This window comes from Oncorhynchus mykiss, chromosome 6 (genome assembly GCF_057628025.1).
Source record: "Oncorhynchus mykiss isolate SJ-2025 chromosome 6, ASM5762802v1, whole genome shotgun sequence".
Taxonomy (NCBI): domain Eukaryota; kingdom Metazoa; phylum Chordata; class Actinopteri; order Salmoniformes; family Salmonidae; genus Oncorhynchus; species Oncorhynchus mykiss.
In genome coordinates this window covers 38,223,193-38,233,778 of record NC_143027.1, presented here as the reverse complement: position 1 = coordinate 38,233,778, position 10,586 = coordinate 38,223,193, and the positions used below count along the sequence as shown (strand labels likewise).

At 41.7% G+C, this 10,586-nt stretch overlaps 1 protein-coding gene across 1 annotated transcript in view; it reads right to left on the bottom strand.

Annotated features, from left to right (window-relative positions):
* Positions 1 to 5,488: 5,488 nt before the first annotated feature.
* The window catches only part of LOC110525893 (golgin subfamily A member 7), a 40,310-nt gene continuing 35,212 nt past the window's right edge, over positions 5,489 to 10,586 (bottom strand). The window contains exon 6 of the mRNA XM_021606386.3: positions 5,489 to 9,516. The gene's annotated coding sequence lies outside the window, so the exon portion shown is untranslated. The remainder of the gene's footprint in view (positions 9,517 to 10,586) is intronic.

The following is a 10,586-nucleotide window of genomic DNA, read 5'->3' as shown; positions in this document are numbered from 1 at the left end:
GTTCTGCCACACGACCTACTGATGAGTAAGCAGCGTGATCAGCAGAGTCACCTTCTTTGTGGAGAGGGGGAGAAGACCATCCCTGAGAGAGCGTGCCCATGAGAGTGTTGAGGTTTTGTGTCTTCTCAGAAGTTGGGACAAGTTGACCATGAAGATGTGTGTATCGTGTTTCGAAGAATGTGGTTACAAAGTGGAAAACGTATCTGTATGTGGTTCCAGCCTCCGTGAACGCAATGGTGTTGAAGGGTGTCCATGATGAAGCTGGCCACCAGGGCCAACAGAGAACAGTCTACCTGACAAGACAGAGGTTCTTCTGGCATGGCCTGGAGAGGGAGGTAAAAGCTTATGTGAAGTGCTGCAGGAGATGCGTGGTGAGCAAGACTCCTGATCCGGAAGCAAGAGCTCCTCTTGAGAGCATAATAACAACTGAGCCTCTTGAACTAGTGTGCATAGACTTCTGGTCTGCAGAAGATTCTTCAAACAAGTCCTTGGATGTGCTCGTTATTACTGACTACTTTACCAAATTGGCTCATGCCTTCTTGTGTCCGAGCCAGTCAGTAGCTTATCAGTTTCTATTTCTGTGTCCACGGGATGCCTCGCCGTATACACTCAGACCAAGGAGCCAACTTTGAGGGCGCTTTATTAGCCGAACTGTTGAGTGTTGCAGGTGTTCAGAAGTCTCACACAGTACCATCCGAAGGGGAACGGGTCCTGCGAAAGGATGAATAGGATGTTGGGAAACATGATCCGGGCCCTGCTGACGAGAGCAAGGCACAGATGGCCTCAGGCGCTCAAGTCCCTCACGTTTGCGTACAATTGTACAATCCACGAGACCACAGGCTTTGCCCCTTTCCTGCTAATGTTTGGGAGGACGCCAAGACTGCCTGTTGACAGTCTTTGGCTCTGTCATAGTCGACAACTTCTGGGTTCTCTATGACCGGTTTGTTCAGTCTGAGGAGAGATCTGAAAGAAGCCATGAATGCAGCACAGGCATCTGCAGTGAAGCAGTTGAAGAGGCATGCTGACCTTTATGACAGAAGAGTCAGAGGAGCACGCACCAGTGGAGATTGGGGATCGAGTATTGCTGGCTAACAAGGGGGAGCGAGGAAAGCGGAAGCTCGTTGACCGTTGGGAGGATACTGTCTACCTTGTCACTGGATTGAATGCTGACAGTCACACTTTTAAGATTCAGAACAGCTCCACTGGACAGGAGAAGACGGTACATCGCAACCTGATAATGCCAGTCAACTTTCTTCCTCTTCCCCATGCTGCCGTTGATGATGGAACAGACATGTCTGGATTAACAGAGTCTGTGGACATGAATGACAGCCTTGTGGTCTCAGCTGCCATGGACACTGCAGTGGATGATGGTGCTGAGTACAGAACAAAAGTGTGGGTGTCGGAGTTGCCTTCTGAAAGAACAGGTGACACAAGCCTGGAGGGTGATGTGCGATCCTTGGATGCTCAGGATATTCCACCTTTGGATTATGTGGATGATATACTGCAGCTGGAAGGTCTGCCTTGATCAGAGAGTCTTCAAGAATCTGACCGAGACCGTAACAGTGTAGTAAGTGAGCTAATTGACCAGTCTGCTTACGATATCCGTCTTGACCTACCAAACGCAGACCATTCCTTACCTGATCAGTTACGCACTGACTGTGTTGACAGACCCACTATTGCAACAGTACACAACACTGTTACCCCTTATGCAGTTGAAGGTAGTCGGGGTCGTATTAGGTCAAGGGCAGGAAGACTATTTGAACCAGTGTCAAGACTGATTGAGATTATGAATCAGCAGAAAGTTCCCTCTTGAAGGTTAAATAAGTGAATAGAGGGTCAATGATATTGACATATTTTATTTGTTTTTACACCATTGTGACCATGTGTAGAGGTTTCAGGATGGTAATGTGACATATGATAAAGTCTCTTATGGTGGTTTATTTTATTACTTGGATGTTTTAAAAAGTCACTGAGGGTACTTAACATGTAACAGGCATGTTTACCTATGAGGGCTAAGGGGATTGATCCACCACTTTTCACTCTAATTCTCATGGAGAATAGTCTAATGACTGGAATATTTAGTGACTGTTTTAAAGCAGGGTCTGCATCCTCGACATACACAGCTTTACCTTTTAGTTTTCTCTATTAGGTATAAAAATATATCTATACTTTATTTTTTCTCCCTCTGGATTATTCGGTACATATGTTGTGTCTTTGTTCCTAATATGTTTGCACAGTGCAGTTTGGTATTTTTATTATTTTTGTTTGCAAGTGGAATTCAGTAGGGGGGAGTGTAACAAGGTGGTGATTCCCCTTGCCACTTTATTGTTAAGCCAATGGGTTTTTGGTTTTAGTTTTGTCTTGCCTTCACCTACTCAACATGGCATCTTATTGGCTGGTTTGCGTAGCTTGCTTACCAGGGAGGATGTTTCATTAGAATCGTCCCAGTGAACAAGCACCAAACCAGCGGTAAGTTGTTGGTTGCAAAAGCACTGCACTGTCAAAAGTGATTTTTATACTCCCAAGTGATGATTTGTTTGTAAATGTTATTCGAACATCACACATAAGATGCAGCGTTATTTGGTGCATTTTGTTGTAGAGAATTCCAGCTAATACTAGCTAGCAACTTACTGTGTCTGGTGGGGGGGGGGGGGGGGGGGGGGGGGGTTCGTATATTTTGTACAGTGCGTCACGTGCAGAGTTGGATGGTGAACTGTGCATTGCATGACGTGTAATTTTGTGCTGTGTCTATCAGAATAAAGTTCCATGACTGGTGCTACAAGTTGGAGTTCGTGTCGACGATTGTACACAACGCAAGAAGAGTACTGTAACATTTACACACACTACAGTTTGTTCTTCATTGCTCTGCTGACGTTCCTATCACTCCTACAGTATGGCCAAGGGATGTCCTTTAACATCTACATTGCAGTAGTTCAACAGGAGTGACATTTTTTTCTGTGTGGCGTCAGCAACATTCTCACAACTAGTTTAACTCTTTCATGTATGTATCCATGCCTTTTGTTTTGGAATTATGCATTGTGCTATATCTAAAGAGGTGAGCAATACAGTTACTCTACATTTACGTTCGCAAGTGCCATGCCCTATCAACTGAACCACAACAGACATCATAGTCCTTAAGGCAAATGTCAGAATGAGTTTGAAGTACTACAATAGTTTTTGACTTTCTGCACTAAAACAGCTTTGTAACAGCATTGTATGCACTTAAATTGGAGCTGTTCAGTGAAAACTAGAGATGGACTTCCTGTTGTCATTGGTTGGAGTAAATCCAGGCCTCATTGCTCTTTGTTTGGACTGTCTCCTGTGCTAATGTAAGCAACCCTGTATTACTCAGCAGCAGGACTAATAAGGTTAATCGCCAGCAGCCCCAGGAACAGGGCTGCTGTTAAGAAGACTGTGAAGCAGCTTTTCTGGTTAAGACAAATGCTCCAGGTCTAAAGCAGAGGCTGTGTACCAAATGGCACCCTATTCCACACACAGACTACCTTTGACAAGAGCAGTATGGGCCCTGGTCAAAGTTGCCTAGTGCACTATAAAGGGAATAGGGTGCCATTTGGGACACATATAGATGTAGCAGCTAGCCTCAGCAATTCATAGCCTGCTACCCTGGAAGATGGGATTCATCCAGGACCATCAATTACACACCTAACACCCCCTCTGACACTTTTAGTTTTTAGTCCTGCAGACTGATTAGATGTTAGAGGCGCAGGCAGGCGACATATCCAAGTGGTTGTTTAATCCCTTACCATCTACCAAGACCACCCATTACCGTGATGTACTGTAGCTAGTCTCTCTATTAATCCACGTCTTCCCACCAGGGCGGATAATGGTAGCAAGAGCCATCTGAAGACCGGAAACCCCAAACCAGAAGGTCTCCACCAAGTAAATACACACACTAGACATGCACGCAACAACCACACGTTTGTGACACACACACACACACACAAAAGTCTGGCTTGTTTTGCAAACAGGGAGGAAGGACCACCTACCGTGCTGTGCCACCAGGAGGGGGAATGTCACAGGTAACTTGAGACGGAGTTCAGTGGGTAACGACAGACATTCGGTTGACTAGACACACTTGGGCCAGGGAAAATCTCCTTCTGCTCTATGAGGTAACAAAGAGCTGCATTCATGTGATAAAAGGTTAATTATGCGAGGCTTGGCTGAATAGATTCTGTGCGTGCTAAAACTGAAGGGGATGGTTCAGCAGTCTCTTTCTCAGGCTCGGCCTGAGAGAGGACAGGGAACCAGAACAGGTGATTGGGTCTAATTTCTCTTACGGTCATGAGTAACCTCAGAGTTCATGGGAAAGTCCTATCTCTGTGCTAGCATCCTAAATGGCACCCTATTCCCTACGTAGTGCAGTACATTTGACCGGAGCATAGGCTTACATAGGAAATAGGGTGCCATTTGGGATGCTGACTGTGTCCCTTTGTCCAATCTTACTCGAAATTGCTTCACCTCCTTAGTTATACCCAGAATGACTTTTCTGGGAATATTTAGTTTAACGGTGAGAAATACTACTACTTTCTGGGAGATTTAGTCAGGCTGGTCCTCCTCTATAAATCTTGTGGACAAGAGAATATATTACCTGGAACTGAAAGCAGCTTTCTGGGAAGTCCTGTTTTTCAAGCCCCTAAGTTGCAACTTTTCCCTCTAAAAAAAAACACTCTGACCAGACATCAGTACACACACACAGGCTGTGTGAAACCAGTGCTTGTGCATCCATGCTACTATTGGATTGATGAAGAGGGCCAATCTCAGTCGAATGTGCTGTCCCAAAAGAAGACGTGAATATGTACATTTACAGAAATCATTTCTATTACAGATTATCATACAGTTTGTGTACAAATTGAAGTTGCAACATCCATTTTTGGACGTATTAATTCATAATATGTACCCATTGATTCTTGAAGAGTATAACTAATGAATATCTCATGAACTTAGTTCAACTGTCGTACCCCATCAGAACCCAAAATATAAGCTTTTACTCTAAGTTTGTAAGTGTAAATACTGCATAGCTTCAAAACATGTTTAAAACTATACTTTTCATGTTGTGGATTGTATTTATTTATTTAACTAGGAAAGTCAGTTAAGAACAAATTCTTATTTTCAATGACGGTCTAGGAACAGTGGGTTAACTGCCTTGTTCAGGGGCAGAACGACAGATGTTCACCTTGTCAGCTCGGGGATTCAATTTAGCAACCTTTCGGTTACTGGCCCAATGCTCTAACCACTATAGCTCTGTCTATGAATTTGAGCTTTTTACTGAAACAGTGGTGGGGAACACACTTCGTTATTGTTTCAACTGTGGAATTGCCCCTTTAAGCTAAAACATCCAAATGATTTTCTGCATCATCCAGAAGTTTAGAAGAAGTATACGTTTGATTTATTATGATACAATTCACAAGTTAAGGAACCGTTTGCATTTGAACAACAAAAAAAATATACATATAAAAAGGGATACTAATTTATCAAATTAATGAGTTTAATGTTAAAAAGGCCAAATTAAATACATTTTCACTTTGCTCAACATTGCCATTTTCAGAATACATTGAAATAATATTTACAATATATGAGAATAAGTAATCTGACTTTCATTATAACCTACCCTCAAAATGTTCTATAAATCTATAGTTGGACATTTCTGTAGTGTTAGATTATCTGTAATATAGCACTAACAGATTTACGTCAGACAGAAGAAACTCAGCATTCAAAACACATTATGAAATGGATGTAATTCCATGGAGCAATGTCAAATTTAACCAATTACTTATAAACTAGATGACTGACAAGGAGCTGTTTTGAAGCCACCACCCCTCCATCTTGACACCCCAACCATGGTAAAAAATATATTTTGGAAGCTATAGAAAAGTCCAAATTAGTTTTAGCCACATTTATTCCATTACAGACTCCGTAAAGCATACTTTAAAATTACATTATGTAAGCTAAACATAAAAAATAATTATGAAACATACGAATATATACAGTACCAGAGAAAAGTTTGGACACACCTACTCATTCAAGGGTTTTTCTTTATTTTTACTATTTTCTACATTGTAGAATAATAGTGAAGACATCAAAACTATGAAATAACACATATGGCAGTAACCAAAAAAGTGTTAAACAAATCAAAATATATTTTAGATTTCAAAGTAGCCACACACAAAGTAGTCAATTTGGAAAATTTCAAGATCTTTGACAATGTCTTTAAGTGCAGTCGTAAAAACCACCAAGCGCTATGATGGAACTGGCTCTCATGAGGACCTCCACAGGAAGGGAAGACCCTGAGTTAACTCTGCTGCAGAGGATAAGTTCATTAGAGTTACCAGCCTCAGAAATTGCAGCCCAAATAAATGCTTCACTGAGTTCAAGTAACAGACATGTCAACATTAACTACTCAGAGGAGACTCTGTGAATCAGGCCTTCATGGTCAAATTGCTGCAAAGAAACCACTACTAAAGGAAACCAATAATAAGAAGAGACTTGCTTGGCCCAAGAAACATGAACAATGGATATTAGACCGGTGGAAATCTGTCCTTTGGTCTGATGAGTCCAAATTTGAGATTTTTGGTTCCAACTGCCTTCTTTGTGAGACGCAGAGTAGGTGAACGGATGATCTCCGTATGTGTGGATCCCACCATGAAGAATGGGGGAGGAGGTGTGATGGTGCTTTTCTGGTGACACTGTCAGTGATTTATTTAGAAATCAAGGCACACTTAAATCAGCATGACTACCACAGCATTCTGCATCGATACACCAACCCATCTGGTTTGTGCTTAGTGGGACTATCATTTGTTTTTCAATAGGACAATGACCCAACACACCTCCAGGCTGTGTAAGGGCTATTTGACCAAGAAGGAAAGTGATGCATCAGATGACCTGACTTCCACAATAACCTGACCACAACCCAATTGAGATGGTTTGGGATGAGTTGGACCACAGAGTGAAGGAAAAGCAACCAACAAGTGCTCAGCATATGTGGGAACTCCTTCAAGACTGTTGGAAAAGCATTCCAGGTGAAGCTGGTTGAGAGTATGCAAAGCTGCCATCAAGGTGGCTACTTTGAGAATCTCAAATATAAAATATATTTTGATTTACATAATTCCATATGTGTTATTTCATGGTTTTGATGTCTTCACTATTCTTCTACAATGTAGAAAATAGTAAAAATAATGAAAAACCCTTGAGAGAGTAGGTGTGTCCAAACTTTTGACCGGTACTGTATATATAAAAAACATTTGTCAAAGTATAATTTTTTTAAAGTTCTAATGCTACCGTCCCCACTACAATAAAAAAATACTTAAATACATGTAATTTTGTCTTCGATACATTTAATTGAAAACTGCTTCTTCTGAGGAGTGCCACTATGGCCGACCTTTGGCTTCAAAGCCTTTCATTGGCCAATACATATCAGCAATCCAGGGTTTATATTAATCATTGTATTTAACCCACGTACTGTCCATGTATATCTATATCATCACCAAAAGTTAACAATCTAATGTCCTTCATTCATACAATTGATCGATACAAAAACAAAGAAATCAAGAAGTTGAGGTTGTTTAGGAATCGTCTTCGATTTTTAACATGCTTGCTGCAGAAAATAAAGCGAGCAAAAGTTAGGATAAGCTAAATAAGATGGCTGCTAAAATAGTATGCTAAGATACACTTGACCTGAACCCACTGAGCTGACAGAGGCAATCTTCACAGAAACTACAGGCACTGGAGACAAACAAGAGCACTTCTCGGCCTAACGCTTCACTTGAAGGCAATCAAATGTGCTTACATAGCTAGACATAGCCTACCCACACACATACAAACAAGTCAATCAACGCACGGCAAAATGAACAGTAGTCACCAAACAAACACTGTGCACGGCACATTTACGTTTTACAAAAGGACCATCTGAGCATTGACGCAACATGCAAGAAGAATGCAAGCATAATTTGGGCCATTTGGTTTTGTAAAGCAAGCGATCTCTGTACAGGCAAAAGTAAACAGACTTAAGATGCAGTAAGTAAATGGTTATAAATACAGAGATAGGAAATACATTTTTAGAAGATTAGGAGTCTGGGGATGTATTACAGAAAACAACCTAACTGTCAAATCGTATCTTATTTCACTTTAGAGGGGCCTTTAGAATTTGAATGTGTAATACAGCCCCAGCATTATATACTGTACATGCGTTAGTTGAGTGGAGTATAAAACAGTGTGAGGGAGTCGAGTACAGGGGAGATTGTAGAGACGCAGTAGTCAGAAAGTAGATGTGGATCCTGGATGGGAGCCAGGAGGGCTGGTATGATGTTCTGCAGGCTAAAGTTTCAGGTGGTCCTCAGTCTGGAGGTGCGGTGGTGGTCCCACCTACCCAGGACCAGGGGCCTCATTTATCAACCGTGCGTACATTTCTCACTAAACTCTGCCGTACGGGAGGGATGCTAGGATTTGCATGCACAACTAAATTATTGGGATTTATCAAACTACTGCACACAACATATACGAACGTTTTTGTTACCTTTTATGGTAATAAAGACACCCTCATTTGATGTATGATTTGGAGATGTTGGAACTGGGCCATTACAGTTTCTAAAAGAAAGTGCAATGGAAAATTTTATCACGTTTATGTAGAGCTGAGGGCAGAATACTTACCTTTTTCAAACAAAAAAATGCATGCCGCCTATAGAGAGTGCCAAACACTGGTAGCACATTCTGAAAGTTTGATTCCCTATTCGAACAGCTCAAAAGTAAATGCTACAGCACACTTCTATGAAAAATACTCATTCCTGTTCAATATTTTGAAGTAGATGATTGTGTTTCTATCTCCTGCCTTGGTATAGGCTCTGAATTGAAATAGGCTATGATGTGGCAATACTGTATCCTACACACTGTCAAATTTAAATAGGCTACCGGTCTATTTACTTTTGAGCATGTTTGGCTCTCCTCCTTTCTCCAGGAGAAATGGAAGTTAGGTTGAAAATACTGTATCCCTGAAAACCAGAAAGATCCTCTTTCCGCCAACGCCGCTAAGAGTGGAAAAGGAGAGACATGTCCTGCTATATGATTATAATTTAGGCTTATATAATACAAGTAAAAGAGACGCATTAGGCTACATGCTGCTATGTGATCTCCTTACCAACGGCAAATGCATCTGTTCTATCATTAGGCCTTTATGTTTTTATTAGCCTACCATTATTATAATTCTTGTGCATCAAACACCTACATTTTTTCTCAAAATAACAATATTTGCTTGCGATACATGTTGATCTACCACTAGAAGTTGTGCGTACGGCTGGTCTGAGATTTCCGTGGAGATAAGCACACTTTCCCTTCAAGTTCAAAATGGATAAATACTAACATTTGAGGGAAAACTGGCATACGCAAGGTTTAGACGATTTTTTGTGTGAACGCACCTTTGATAAATGAGGCCCCAGGTGATGCTGAGCAGAGCCAGAACCAGATAGAACCAGCCCCTCAAGAGCTCTTGTCCAGTCAGTCTGGGATCTGCCAAAAGTGAGAAGGTCAGTGAGAAAAAACGCCCTTTAAACAGCAGGAATATTTATTTTTTTTAAAGACAAAACGGCAGCCAGTATGACGCAGATAAACTTTAGTGAAGCCATAGTTTATTTTTTGGGATCTGCCAAAGAAATGTCACAGTTAGCTAGCTACTCATCTCTATGGCTCTAAACGCCCACCATCATACATCACCGTGCTCAACAATGTGCACTAGTTACTACCTGACTGTATCATCAACTTCTGTTGTATCAAAGCTATTCGGTCATTTCAAAGTTGTTCTTCTGAGAAAACATGTATCTTTATTTTAAATATCATAAACCTTTTCACATATTCACAATTGACAGCATTTATTCTCTCCAAAGACTAATGATTTGAAGGTCAAGATAGTCCAGGTGCCCGCTCTCTAAAGCAGTGCCAGTCAGTGTGCTGGCAGGTTGGCACCAGGAAGAACCAGTACAACACACAGTGCATTGGTCCTGCTCCTGAATAGTGAGCACTGTGGTGGAGGAGCATAGGGAGATAGACTTGGCACCGCCGTCTGTTAATGACTCATTTTGAAACCATTAACTGCTGAACGCCTGTTTTCCTACACTGCGGTCTGGTGCAATTACACCAGAGGACCATTCATCACACACTTCACCCCGAACAGTGAAATTCCACAACAGGTCCACTGAGGTCCGCCATCGGGGCCTTCTGCTCTGCTATGTAAGGAAGAGCATGCAGCAGAGTAGCGGGACAATGCAATCGCAACACTTCACATTGGGCCTTTCCAGTGGGCCTGCTGCACGGACGGAAGGACAGATTGCCTAAAAGACCATGGCAACAGTCCAACGGACTTCTCTCAACAGCTACTTATAAAAGAGCAGTTTACATTCCTCACAAATACATGTATAGAGGTGCCCGTCAGGAATTTCTAATGAAAATAATAACCCCTGTATGCACTTTGTTCCACCAGGCCAGAGCTGAACCAGCACTTGATGAACAACTAGGGCCATGTTCTTCAGCAGATCCATTAAAGAATTGTTGCTCTCTCTTCATGTAGAACATTATCAGAGACA